Genomic DNA, 13,115 nt, shown 5'->3' with positions numbered 1-13,115 from the left:
TTTAAAGTTTTCTATTAAGATTTTTTAAAATTTATCTGGAAATAAATTTTCTATTAGAAGACAAACATGAATTGTTATCTAATATAATATCATAAAAATGAAATCTTGTATTGTGAGTATTGTTAAATTTTCATAGTTTATTTTGCTAACAAATTCAATTTATAACTTGATCTATAAAAAAACAAATGGCAACATTAATAAATATTTCGTTTCGTTCCAAAATATTACAAAATTAAAATGTAAGATTAAACCTTTTAATTTACTTCCAATGCATTTCTTTTTGTTCTAAAAAACTTATACCCGACTTTAGCAATAAACTCTTTAGCTCGGAATTTTATGAGAACAATATTAAACAAGGTGACCACAAACTCATATCTGCTCTGTGAAATAACGAGTAAGTAAACAATACTCTGGAAAAAGATTATTTGCAATTATAGTGTATAACGTGCAGTTCGGCACATATTGGTGCGTACGAGTATTCTTGTACAGTACATCCTTGCCCGTAGATTTAGTATTACAGTTTACGTAACATTGCTGGTAACACGTACGAAAGTATGCCTAGAAACTTCTTTCAAATCTTCAAACATATCATAACGGTTATGTGCAGCATTTTCTTTTATGAATCGGTACAGACTATGAGATCATTCTTCGCCTTTAAGCACCAAAAAACAAGCAATAATACGTTTTTCAATAGTGCAATCACTCGTATCAGTCACTGGGTATGCTGCAGTGCTGCAACAAACAAACGTGTAAGTTCCATTAATTATATATAGGAATGATAAAACTTCACGAACATTCTGTAGAATGGGATGTTATAACTAATAAATTATGGATACAATTTCTGTAATTACTCAGGATTTTTATATTTCTTCTTAAATGAAGTTAAGACTATTTACAAAATTTTATATTTTTGTAAATAGTCTTAACTTCATTTAAGAAGAAATATAAAAATCCTGAGTAATTACAGAAATTGTATCCATATGCAAATTAAGTAAGGATAACTCGTAACTACCACCAGAGGGCCTGAAGCAGTTAAAAATGGATAAGGACAATGTGGTGAGAAGAATTCTTCATGTTTTTAATGTAAAGTGTCAGATCCTAAAACAGAAGGCTGACACTTGATCGTTTTTAACATTGTGAATTGTTTTTTACTGTTTATTTACCTTTGTTTTTAAGAAGTATATTCTTCAAAAAGAAAAAACCCATGTTGACTGTTACTTCTGGGGTGGTGTAAAAAAGGATTAAGATAGACTCAAAAATTTTATATTTTTGTAAATAGTCTTAACTTCATTTAAGAAGTAATAAATTATGATTTCATATACAGGAGAATTTAATTTCTATTTTATTAAATATGTGTAAAAAGTATTTTTTTACTAGAATCTATCTTTACTGTAAAATAGATTCTATAAAATTACTGTGTCTAAAACCTAAATAAGGTCTAGTTTCTCATTAAAAAGACCTCCAGGAAAGCATCCCTTCTTCACAGATCGCATTACCTTATTCGACAATCTATCCATCAAGTTCAATCCATTTTCTTATAAAATTTTACAAAATTTTTATTTGTTTTTATTATAATCATTATTAATTCTTTATATTATAAAATATATGCGTATTTAATAATATAATTTAAATTTATTAATTAACGAACGAAATATTAATAATGCAAAATGAACGTTTTTGATATTTTTCTGTTCGCTGAAGTATTCATTGGATAAGTCTAAATGTTTGAGAAATTTTGTTGGAAAGAGAGGAAATCCATTTTGTATAAGAGCGAGGAATGTTTCTTCAGTTATTTGGGGAAGGAACGTGATCACAAGAGCCGATTCGATTAGCGAATACTCCTCTACATCCGCCAATAGTCGTTAGCGACGTAAGACAAAGATACTCGGGAAACAATAATAGACAGGCGCTATTTCTTCTCTTCTGTTTGCATCTTCTAATGCAATTTCATTCTTAAATTAATACAATAAAAATACCTTTCCTCTTGCTCCTTTCGTCTTTTATGGAAAGATAAAAGGAATTCTGTTTTCTATGTAAAGTAGGTCTATATATATGGAATATTATATTATTTTACTCCAGAATTTCCATTCTTAGATAAATTAAGTATTTGCAACGAGTAAAATGGTAATTTTATTTCTTCCTTTATGGAATTTCTACAGAATTTTTTAAAATATAAAATTATTAAATGTTTAAATAATATTCTAAATGATATGTTTACTATTTTACAAATTATTCAAGTGTTTGTTAAAATAATTATCATAATTAGTAATTTTAAATATAATTTAGATATTTTAAATTTTATAATAAGTTGAAATATAAAAGTTTATTGTTACACAAAAACTATACTTTTACATGTTAAAATAGTAAAGTTTTGCATTTTTATACGATTATAAAATATAGAAAACCTGTCTAAACCGGTCCTCTATAATACGAAAACCTTCGTAAACGGAAAATATATCTCGAAATGAAACTATTCTTCTATAAGTCGGAAACCTGCCTAATGCGAAAATGGAAGATTTTTTTGAACCCCTATTATAGAACATAACCTGCCTAAAGCGGACTCGGATAGTAACTAAGTTCTAAATCATAATTAAGGCACAATTTAAGGGTTTTTACACAGATCTTTCAACACATCTCTCTGCGGTAAATAAATACTATCCTCTATAAAACAGAAATCTAGAAAACAAAATTCTAGACAGGTTTATCTAGAAGAAACAAAATGAAATCGAATAACTAGTCGAGTGTTTTCTTATAAAGATTTTTTCCAATTTATAAAATGAAAACTTTACTAACAAGTCAAAACTACAAGTCACGTTTTTGCAATTGAATAAACATGTTTATTTGTTTTTAGATAATTATTTTCGTATGTTTTTCACACATAATACGCTTTATTATATTAAAAAACCCAAACAAAATTTATTTGAATTTAATTAATTATTTACTTCCTCTATTATAATTTTATTACTATAAAATGATTTTTATGTTAATTCAATAAGCAGATTTTTTTACTTATTAATGTTCAAATATTTAACAAATAAACTCTGCTTGAAAATAATTTTGTGAATAATCTAAATGAATTTTTTTATTCATTAGTTTTGTTCAGTGGTTTTATTCACTCAATCACTGATGATCTCACACAATGAGATGAGGGACAGGGAACAATATATCACGAACAAACCACCTTCAGAAAATTTTTTCGAACTTTTCGGATTCGATCCCCAGGTCCGATCCTAGAGCGGTAAGCTGAACCCTTTGCTATTCTATCGGTACTCTGAAAGGGTTTTATGTTTATTCAATAAATAGATGAATTGGGTTGATGGGATAAGGAGTTAATGGGATAAGAAGTTAATGGGTAATCAACCAAAGGATGTTACGGGAGACCTTTCTAAGGAAAATTGGTCCTATTTAGGTGTTACATACGTAAAGAAAGCCCAGAATACTACACATGACCAGCCTGTTGATTAGGTGAGAACCCATGAGTGGTTTTCAATAGTTAAACCAATCGTACTTCAATAATATTTAAACCAATGGTAGTTCAGTGAATAAAACCAATGAACTATCAGTGTTCAATGGTTTTATCCACTTAGTCACTGGTATTGTCGAATTCTAAAGGGAAAATAAAATATGTTTTCTATCTCATATTAACAGTGTCTTGCCCCTGTATATCATACTTTACCCGATAACAACAGAGTCATATCTATCATCTATATAAGTCCATTGAGGGGAAAATTTTTGAACTAAAATTCACTCGGAGTATTTTCCATATTTTCATTTATCTACCAAAACACGACTAAAATAAACGTTTCTGATGTTGTCGTGAGTTTTTTATTATTATTAAAGCATCAATTTTGGACTTATTAATTACGTATAGAAATTTTAATGTGTTTGATATGATAATTGATTCAAATTGTAATTTATATTTTTAGAATACTTTCACCTTTAATTATAAACAAAACTTTGAATTATTCCGAATGTTTCAACAATTATTTATAATTATTTAACAATTTATGTTATTAGCTGTAATTTTCAAATTGCAGACCTATATATTCCCACTTTCGTCCGTCTGTTTGTCCTTCGTTAATCTCGAGAACGGAGAAAGAAAGATGAAAATCGAAACCAGATGTGGAAAAGTAGAAGCCAAAGGCAGAGATTAACTATATATTAACTTCCTGTTTGGAGCGGGAGTCACGTAATTTTTTACATTAAAAGAAGATTAAAAATTTCAGCCCGGCATCGTGACGATGTCACAATAAATATTTGCTCTTGTGTTTATATAATGCCTCAGATTGTGTTTACGAAATACAATTATATTAACTGTAGCTATGACATAGGCACTAAACAATCATATAAATTATAATTATTTATATGGTTTTTGTGCCTAGTTCTATTAATAACATATTATATATTCTTAATAGAAATATAATCGTTAAAATACTTTTCAAACTAAATTAAGAGCAATAATTATAAAACAATGATATCAAATGTATTGCTGTAAATAATTTGATTCCATTTTAATTAATTGTGTGTAGATGTACTTGATGGCGCTTATTAAAGTCATTTTATCTTCTGTATAATAACTGATTTATATTATTTACAATGTTTCAGACAAGTCATAATTGGAATCGTTCTTCCATTCTTTCCACACAATTTATTTGTAATAGAAACTTTCCTCTCATTTTTCATTATTTTTCTATTAAAACCACATATTTATTATGAAAATTAAATCTCATGCCAAAAATAAGTTTAATTATTCTTTAATATTCTGCATAAATTTAATAAATTAGAAGTTTATTTATTATAATTCAAATATTTTGATTAAAAAAATAATAAGCGAAAAATAAGACAAAATAGCTTTATTTTCACTTGGATAATACGTGGATAATATATGAACAAAATTGAAATATTTAAAGGTTAGGAGCACAAAGAATTAAGTTTATAATATTTTTTATATTTTAATACTGTCTTCTATAACACAAAAGTATTAATCATATGATAAAGGTATTTTAGGTGTTAAAATCTGGATTGATAACGCAACACGTGGGTCGATCTTCTTAGAGGATACTCCTCCCGCCAGGACTTTCTATGGGAATCCAGGTCTATTTAGGTATTTGACAGGCAAAGAAAATTCTGTAAACTCTATTGGTCAGGTGCGAACCCACGACTAACTGCCAATGTTTTATTCACTCGACCACTGATAGGCGCTAGAAAACTGTGTAATTTCGAACAAGATATCCTTGATAAGCTAGTTTTATGCACACATTTTGAATTATTCGCAATATTTTTTACAAAATTGTAATTATAATTACAATAGTAAAATTATTACGAAAATGGATAATACCTAACTGTTAAAGGAAGAAATGAAAAACGTACAGTACATTCTATCCTTAATGGAGAAGCTGAAACAACGATCTTTTGTTTATTATTCATATAGTCTTCTGTTTTTCTGTATAAAGTGTAAATAGTTATAGAATTAGGTTTATTTAAAATAAATTAATTTTGAATATTTTAAAAATATTTAGGAATAAAAAATAAATTACAAATTATTTACAAATAACAGTTTCTTTTCGTGTAATTCATGTGCTCATGAGAAAACTATTTACTTTACACCGTTAATTAAGCAGCTTAAAATTTAAAAATATCATCAAAAACATCCTTTAGTTGCTCAAATTTATTATTTTTATTTAATAATAAAAACATTTATCACTTTTTAAAACTTAAATACGTTTATTGAGAAAATACAAAAAAACTTCATTAAAAGTAACCTAATAAGAATTAATAAGAAAAATATCATAAAAATATATTTATTTTTATCAAGTGTTTGTTCCAAAATTCGAAATAAACCTGAATAAGAATCTGAAAGCATTCGATAAAACTACGTTATTCATTTTCTTCGTTAATATTGGCGTTTCTATAATTTACACGACGTTATCAAAGGAAACATCCAAAAGCGTGGGTTCGATTGTTCTGTGGGATTCGAACCCCGGCTTTTTCTTTAATGGATATCGGTGACTTGTTGTTTTAAATGGACTTAGTTCCTTGACAAATCGTCCTTTGGTTTTATAAAATAAGGCAACGCGATTCCATAAAACCAATGGGTGATTTGTTAAGGAAGTAACTTTCGGGTGGACTTTCTACGGGAAATTGACTCCTTAAGTAGAGAATTTCACGTATCTGATATATCTGATACCATTTACGTGTTAGACATGTGAAAAAAAATACCGATGAAAATCCATGTTGCCAGCACATTGATCAGTCTAACCCACGACTGACTTCAGTGGTTTTAATCACTCGGGCACTGGTGTGCTGGTTTTGGTTTTATTCAATTAAGGTAATGAGACACACGGGAGAACTGCCGAGGTGGAACGCCTCACGTGATATCGTTTATGGGAAATTGGTCCCTATTTAGCCGTTATTAACGTGAAGAAAACTCGGAAAATAACACGTGGCCAGCCAGTTGCGAAGGCGCGAACCCACGATCGACTATCAATGTTCTATGATTTTATCTACTCGGTCACTGGTAGGCTTGCACTGGTGTACACGAATCTTGGTTTTGAAGAAATTGCATTAGATAAATAAAACTACAATAACTTATCTACTGATACTTATAAAAGTGTTGCTTTAGTAGCAAATATTTGCAGTACTTACAGCAATATCAGACGAATACTTTCCATAGATAAAACTTATACGCTTAGAAGATTGATCGAAATTATCCATTATGGATTATTTATTTAATTATGATATCGTCACTTAAAACAACACGTAGAACACGTTTATTGATTATCATTGTCGCTTTTAATTTTGTTTAATTGTTTTCTAAGTAAAAATAAAATTATTTAATTTGACTTGCACAAATACAAAAATATATTAAGTTCATTTGTAACAATTTATTTTTAAATAAATAAATAAAACAAGTAATTATTTTACTCCGTACCTTCGTCATTAAGGTATTTGTGATCATTTTTATTTGTTAAAAGCCGTTTCCATGAAATTGTTGTTTTTATTTTCATGCGGGTCGAAGCTAATGAGCTGGATAAAAGTGAAAAGTACTTTGATTTACATTTTAACCACGCATCCAATTACCAACGAGTAAACGTCATTAGTTGGTTTGACGTCATTATCTACAAAATTTAATTAAATTTAATAATAAAAAAATTATTCCATATTTAGATTATTCACTGTCAAAATTTCTTTTGCTAGCGATTCTCTTTATTACTCTAAAGGCACGTTTTCCTCGTCTCTTCGAGTGTCGTTAAAGTTGGTAACCGTGCCATAATGATTTTTCTCGTGAAAATATGTAACGATAAGAATTTCTATTTTACATATTAATTGTTATTATTATAACTTCCAAAACTCCTTTCGTAAAAAATATTAAAGCGATAATTATAAAATAAGTTTAATACTGATAATAGATAATACTCAATTTATTTATTTCAATTGGCAGATACTTGTAACGTCACTGATAAATGTAGTTGGTCGTGGGTTCGCACCTGGCCAACGATCTCGCTGCGTGGAATTTTCTGGGTTTTCTTCAAATATTTACTTTTCAATTCTTTTAGATTTCAATATGAAAGCAATGCCTCTTAGTGAATATTGCAATACAAAATTATTAAAAACTTTCAATATTTTTAATGTCAAAAAGCTTAATTTTTGAGCTAGGGATGAGTATAAAACTAATTGTAAATGCTAATAACAAGTAATATCGTCAGTAGTACGACTCTACTCGAGATATGAAATACGAACCCCTATATCAAACCACTTCCTCGATCTTTAACCACCAAAATTTAATAACATCAATCCTCCTAACAAACAAACCTCCGTGCAAAATTTTAGAAATTTTCGACAAAAGACACAGGAGTTATTAAGCTTCAAAGAGAGTGAACAGAATCGCTCTTCCCCACACAAACATCCATACTAAAAATTTCCGAAATTTTTGCATTTTTTAACATTTCCATTGTTAACACTTTCATTCTTAACACTTCCATTGTTAGTTAACACTTCCATTGTTGATGGAAGTGTTAAGCTTTAATCCTGTCCCTCACCCGTGGGGAGGAATTTACATAAATATCACAATTATTAATTTTAAATAATTATTTATAGTTAAAAAATAGAAGTAAATTGTTGAAGAAAATAGTAGAAACTACTCATAAAATTACAGTACCATTAAAAACTCATAGATATGTAAACAAAAAACGACAAGAAATAAAAAAAAAACAATTGTCACTTTGAAATGTATTATTTAATGACTATCTACATTACACTAAACATCACGTAATAAATAATATGATATTTGTTTGTGGTAAAATTCGACACAAAGTTCATAAATCATGCAAAAGATTGTAGGATTAATGGGATATCACAATGAAATACACGATAATCTACCAAGAGGAGATTCCGAGAAGAATTTTGTGAAAAACTATCCTCTAATTAGGCATTAGACACGCAAAAAAACTACTTGACCGACCCGTTTATGAGGTGCGAACCCGTGACCAACTACAGTTTTAGTATGTAGTGATTTTATCCACTCAGCCACTGGTTGGCATTAGAGAAAGAAACGGGTTTTTAACTCCTTAGAAAATAGGAAAGTTGTCGAGAAATTCTTGTTTCCTACAAAAGATATCCTCTTACCTATAAAAAAAATAAATCGATTTTTTATAACTACAAAAATTCGTGTTAAAATGTCTTCTTTCATTCAAGTAATCGATATTTTTTTAATCTTACTTGACACATTTTTCTTGTAAAAAATAAATTTATCTATTGAAACCGTATTTTTAAAGCCATCTTTCAATATTGATAAATTTTATTTTCAGTTCTAATTGTATCATTAAAATTACTTCAAAAATCAATTAATTGTCTTACTAAAATCACGATTTTCTATTTCGATTATCTTCAGTTATATTTGTAAAAATGAATCATAAATACGTTGTAAAAAAACTCTAATAGTAGAGGATTAGGGGGCCAGTCCGTCACATGCCTGCTGTATCTAGTTTAGTATAATCAGTGAATGAGATACCATTGTTGTTTACATTATCATTGAGCGTTGTAAAGTAATTTCACATTTTTCCCGATTTTAGGGACTCTCCCTTCTAAATTTTTAGCAACACAGATTAAAAATAATCAAGAAAAACAAATTAGAATAAAAAATTATTAGTTAACATTAATCTCATAACATTCGAAGGAAAAGATGAAGAAGATGACCGTCATTTCGCCCATTTCAACTAGTGTTTAGTGACAATAGTTACCTTATCCACATCACGTGAATACATGTAATTCATCCTAGACAAGAGAGAAGGAGGTCTAAAAATAATCAATCAAGCTTATCTCTCATTACTTCAACTTCTACAATAAAATGATGATTGGTGAGAAAAAAGGATAAAACAGAAGGGAACGACGGAAAAAGAAAAGAGAGAGAGAGAGAGAGAAGAAGAAAGTGAACACGTCATCAAGGAAGAGAGTCAAACCAGAGAAGAGAATCAAATCCGGAGGAGAAGAGTCAGCACAAAAAGAGAGAAAATGAATCGAAGGGAAGACAGAAGGATCTTTGAAAACAGCAAATTTTTCCTGGTATATTGTGAGTCGTAAATTTCGGATTACTCCCGATAGATACCTTCTAGGTCAGGAATGGCGAACCTTTTTGAGTCCGCATATCATATAATGAGCATAAAAATCTTTAAAAATATTTATGCGTGCCGAAGTTTTGGACTTCGAATAACTATATTTGAAGAAATAAATTGAAAATATTTTAATTGGAATAAATGTAAAGAAGCTGATTGAAACAAAAAAACGATCAGATGATAAACCGAAAGAATTATTGAAAAAGTTTGGTGATAAACCTTCCAAACCTTCCTGATCCTACCTTCCAAAGTAAGCTCTTTGTCTTTTCTCAATAATTAATAAACTAAAAGTTATTTTAATAAGCTGTCATATCAAATGGCACCTCACACAATTTTAACTTTTAACTAGTATCATTATGTTGTTTAAACGTAAATATCCTTTAAAATAGAGAAATTTCTCATTACTCAGCAAATTTACTTCTTTCCAGCTTTTATTATTATTATTTCAATTTTATATTGTAATACAATGGAAAATTATCGAATATTAATTAAAATTATCCTGCCTTATAAATTAAAAGTTGTATAACTCTTTTAAGATCTGTTACAGTTAGTTAAATATAAAATAATCCGTAATTTTCATCAAAATACGTCTTCTATTCTCTCTCACAATTAAAAGTCATTTAATTTCGAGTTCAATACAAACATAAAGCATTATTTGTAAAGGAATCATTAATCATCAAAAGTCAAAATGTTCGTCTACGATATCAATTAATTAAAATTAATTCAACAGAATATAAATCGTGTTATAACAATATTCTAAACTTATAAAGCGTTTACTCAGCATTTATGAACAATTCAGGCAAATGCCCTTTTATTTTCCTAGCTGTTATAACATAACACTGGAAAGTATTATAATCGTGTCAAATTTGACCCTCCGAAGTTTTGCAAATCTCGGTGATTTGAGACTCCCTGGAGCCAAAAAAAGACAAAAATGAAGGAAAGCGTGCTCAGAATGGGGTAAAGATTAATTAATAAACGTACTTGTTTATGGTAACTTATATAGACCTATATAACAGAAAATGCCACACAATTTTAACTTTCAGCTGGTATCATAGTCTTTTTTTCAATGTAAATATTTTTTTTAGTAAATAGAGACCAGTTTCTTATAGAAAGTCCTTAGCATTTATATACTGCGTCATTGTATCTCATGAAATCAAATCAATCCGAAGAAAAGATTTCCAAGTGAATAATTAATAATGCGAAGAACGAGCTTAAAGGATTACTTGTAATTTCAAATAATGATTAATTTGTAAGCCGAAGAATAGAGATTGATCTCTTTGAAATCTACACGTTAATTTCTCTGGTCTTTGTCATTTTATCTACAATTAATTCGAGATAATTGAGGAGTTCTGGTTTGATTTAATGTCGTTACCTCTAATAAATGAAATTAATTTTTATCTGGATAATATCATTTGCAGTAAGTCGTACGATGCTCTTGATATTTAGCATAAAAATCACAAGTTAATGTATTCGTTACACGCATACTTATAAGAGATCAAATTTATCTTACATTTATAATATTAAGGGTTGAACAAGTCTTCTTCCGAATTACAATTAAACCTCGTTATAACGTTCTTAAAATTAAAGCCATTCTTTTAAGGCATGAAAAAATTAAATAGAAAGTTTTTCTCCATAGAGAGAAGGAGAGAATCTATTATTTACTCTGTCTTATTATCATGTACGATTCGTATTGTATGTACGATTCGTATTGTTTTAGAACCTCCCTCCAGTTTCAGACGTTGAATTAAAGTTTGATTGTGTTTTTAAACTAATTTTTAAGCCAAAATTTATTTAATTCAAGTAGAGAATTGCTTTATAATTAATTTATTTTCTTCTCATTTCAACTCGTTTCAATGTGTCGAGTATAATTATCTCATTCATAAACTTATTGAATTATTGTTTAGAAGTTATTGATTATTTACTAAAAACCTAATTACGATGATGTTTAATTGTTTAACTACCTTTCATCGAAGTTTATTCAGTGTTAATTCATATCTATTAATTCCAATTATTGTAAATGAACAATAACTGAATTAAAGTTATATTAAAACAATAATTATATACACATTTAAAAAATTTACAACCAATTCGGGAAATTAATTAGAATGAACCCGAATAATGAAATTAATTCAAGTTACAAGAGAATAAAGGTTTCGTTAATTAATTCAAAAAATATTCATTTAAAACTTGTTTACTAGAAATATTCATAAGAATAATCAATAAAAAAAATTAAAATTTAATAATAAATTAATATTCATTTATAAATATCTGTGTAATTTCACAACTGGTAAATCGCGATCTTTCGAACGATCAAATGCTTATTTCTTATGTAAATTAGGATGTAAGCAGTTCTTAGAAAGGTTGAAAAGTGCTCAATTTAAAATATTTCGAGTAGCATTCAGTGGTGATAATCGTTGTCAAATGCATTCTTCTTGCTTTGTATTCTTGTAGGAGCATCAACCGATCGTTAATTCTTTTTTTTCTTTTATTTCCGCTCTTCTCTTTGAAATTCTAACATCATTTTACGCTCGAATCGACTAATCTCATTAATTCAGTAATTCTGCAGAAGAAAGAATTAAATTTTTTCTTATTTCCTCCATTCTTTTACATAATTTTGCATGTTTCTTATATGTCTAAATAGGGACCACTTTTCTACAGAAAGTACTCTAGGAAAGTACCCCTCTTAACAGATCGTGTGTTTCCTTTTTCTAATCTCATCTCACATTGAGTTAATTTAAAATATTATTTTATATTTTTTAAAATAAATACTTTTTCATATACGATAAGTAATAACTAAAATTCGTAGAAAATTTGCAGTTTCCAAATAAAGGATGAAGAGAAAAAAGGAAAGTCCTCTGATAGTGTCAAACGTGTCACCATCAACAGACATTGTTATATATCTAGACATCGTAACATTAATACAACTTATTTATTACAGTAGCATTCTGATTTTTCGAGGTAATGCGGACCGATGCTACATCGAGTAACAAAAAACATTAATAAAACTGATGGATTTTATGAATTACAGTATACGAATAGTAGTGTGTTCAAATTCGCCTGTTCTCCTCGGTTAATCAGTGTTCTAGTGTACTATAATTAATATAAACAGCATAAACACTTAGTTCTTAATGTCAACAAAACGGAACAGTATTAAGATATCATTCTATTTATCATATTAAAATGGATTTCCCCCCAGTTTTTATACTATTCAGTGTAGAATTTCTGTTTTTAAATTCACATATTTATTAAACCACTCAGTTTTCACCTATCATTCATAAATATTAAGTCTATATTTACCTATCAGATGGCGTAAGTATTTCGAGTAAACGTGTCATTCCTAGTTTTTTTCCATTCATCCTTCAAATAATCCACAAACAGCGAATTTGTCATTATTTTTTGATGTTTCTAATGAATTTCTATTCTAAATTAATATAAATTTCCCGAAATTTATATTAATTGATAAGAGTAAAGGGAGTAAAAGGACTAGTAAATCGTAAATTTCTG

At 28.4% G+C, this 13,115-nt stretch overlaps 1 long non-coding RNA gene across 1 annotated transcript; it reads right to left on the bottom strand.

Annotated features, from left to right (window-relative positions):
• Nucleotides 1-4,974: 4,974 nt before the first annotated feature.
• On the bottom strand, nt 4,975-7,661 carry LOC111629571. Its single transcript, XR_002757365.1, has 4 exons — nt 6,932-7,661; nt 6,646-6,813; nt 5,339-5,443; nt 4,975-5,209 (listed from the first exon to the last, which is right to left on the bottom strand). It is a non-coding gene; the product is annotated as an uncharacterized LOC111629571 (long non-coding RNA).
• Nucleotides 7,662-13,115: the final 5,454 nt, after the last annotated feature.

The sequence above is a fragment of the Centruroides sculpturatus genome, unplaced genomic scaffold (genome assembly GCF_000671375.1).
Source record: "Centruroides sculpturatus isolate CEXI.00-Female unplaced genomic scaffold, Cexi_2.0 scaffold537, whole genome shotgun sequence".
Lineage (NCBI taxonomy): Eukaryota > Metazoa > Arthropoda > Arachnida > Scorpiones > Buthidae > Centruroides > Centruroides sculpturatus.
Note: the sequence above shows the minus strand (reverse complement) of the source record. Positions and strands in the feature narration are given on the sequence as shown.